Source organism: Mandrillus leucophaeus, unplaced genomic scaffold (genome assembly GCF_000951045.1).
Source record: "Mandrillus leucophaeus isolate KB7577 unplaced genomic scaffold, Mleu.le_1.0 Scaffold238, whole genome shotgun sequence".
NCBI classification, from domain to species: Eukaryota; Metazoa; Chordata; class Mammalia; order Primates; family Cercopithecidae; genus Mandrillus; species Mandrillus leucophaeus.
Genome location: NW_012102454.1, coordinates 1,175,704 through 1,177,121, shown reverse-complemented (window position 1 = coordinate 1,177,121; position 1,418 = coordinate 1,175,704). Strand labels below are relative to the sequence as shown.

At 55.4% G+C, this 1,418-nt stretch overlaps 1 protein-coding gene across 1 annotated transcript in view; it reads left to right on the top strand.

Moving 5' to 3' along the window:
• Window positions 1–6: 6 nt before the first annotated feature.
• WTIP (Wilms tumor 1 interacting protein) overlaps window positions 7–1,418 on the top strand; it is a 25,882-nt gene continuing 24,470 nt past the window's right edge. Inside the window, exon 1 of the mRNA XM_011982303.1 lies at window positions 7–32. The gene's annotated coding sequence lies outside the window, so the exon portion shown is untranslated. The remainder of the gene's footprint in view (window positions 33–1,418) is intronic.

Below are 1,418 nucleotides of genomic sequence, written 5' to 3'. Positions count from 1 at the left end.
GCTCGAGGCGCGCACGGCACGGGACTACTTCGGTGAGCGAGCTCGGCCGGGCAGTTCCCTGCGCGCGCGGATTGGGTCCGGGGTTCCGGGACGGCCTCGAGTAGGCGGCCAGATCAGCGGAGGAGATCACGGGACTGGCTGGGGGTGCGGCGGTGCACGGGGTTGGGACGAGGAAGGTGCGTCTGCCGGGGACTGGGGAGCGCAGGTGAGTGCGACTGGATCCCCAGCAACGGCTTCGCCCTGTTTCTGGGTGCCCCACCACACAAGGGGTTCTGGCCGAGTGAGTTGATGCGCGGTTCCTAAATTAACCGGCAAGTCAGGTTCATGGGCACACTGAGCCATTTTCTGATACTTTTTTCTTCTCCCTTTTTTTTTTCTCATTTTTTCTTTCTTTATTATTACTATTGTTAATTTATTTATTTATTTTGAGACAGGGTCTTCCTCTGTCGCCCAGACTGAAGTGCAGCGGCGCGATCTCGGCTCCCTGTAGCCTCCGCCTCTCAGGCTCAAGGGATCCTCTCGCTTCAGCCTCCCGAGATGCTGGGACTCAAGTGCACACCACCATGCCCAGCTTTTTTCTTTTCTTTTCTTTTCTTTTTTTTTTTTTTAAAGAGACGAAGTCTCCCTATGTTGCCCAGGCTGGTCTTAAACTCCTGGGTTCAAGCGTTCCGCCCTCCTCGGCCTCCCAAGGTGCTGGGATTACAGGCTTGAGCCAGTGCTCCCGGCCTGATCTTTTCTTCTTTACACTTGGCGCTCTCATCCTGTCTGATCCTTTCATGCTTCGTGATCAGCAGAAAGGGGTGCTTCCTCGTCTGCCCCGCCACGGTATGGGTGTGGACAGCAACCGGGAAGTGGAGTGGCCCAGGTACCACCGGACACCTCCTGACCCAGGCTTTGGTGATGGTAGCGGCGGGAGAGGGCGACTGTGTGAGGGAAGAAAAGCCCACTTTGGGGGAGAGGGGAACCATGCCAGTCACACGTGGCTGCCCTCGCCCGGACTGTGCTGTGGACATAGGATGCTTCCTAAAGGAATCCTGCTGCAGGTGCGTCTGCAAAGCCCAGCAGCCTGACAGCCTCCACTTCCCAGTGTGGCCCAGGCCCCCTGATCTCTAGTTCTTGGGGCAGCTCTTCAGGTGAGATTGTGAGTGGGGCAGAGGTATACTGTGGGGCCTGGGGAGAGAACTTCCCAACCTGCCTTCTGTATTAAGCATCTGGCTTGGTGGATGGATGGTCACCATGCCTGGGACTGCAGCTGTCCTGGGGTTTGTGTCTTTGAGCATTCGATGGTGTCAGTAGCTCATGGCTGCCCTAAACTGGATCTTTCTTTCTTCCTTTCTTCCTTTCTTCCTTTCTTCCTTTCTTCCTTCCTTTCTTCCTTTCTTTCTTTCTTCCTTTCTTTCCTTTCTTTCCTTTCTTCC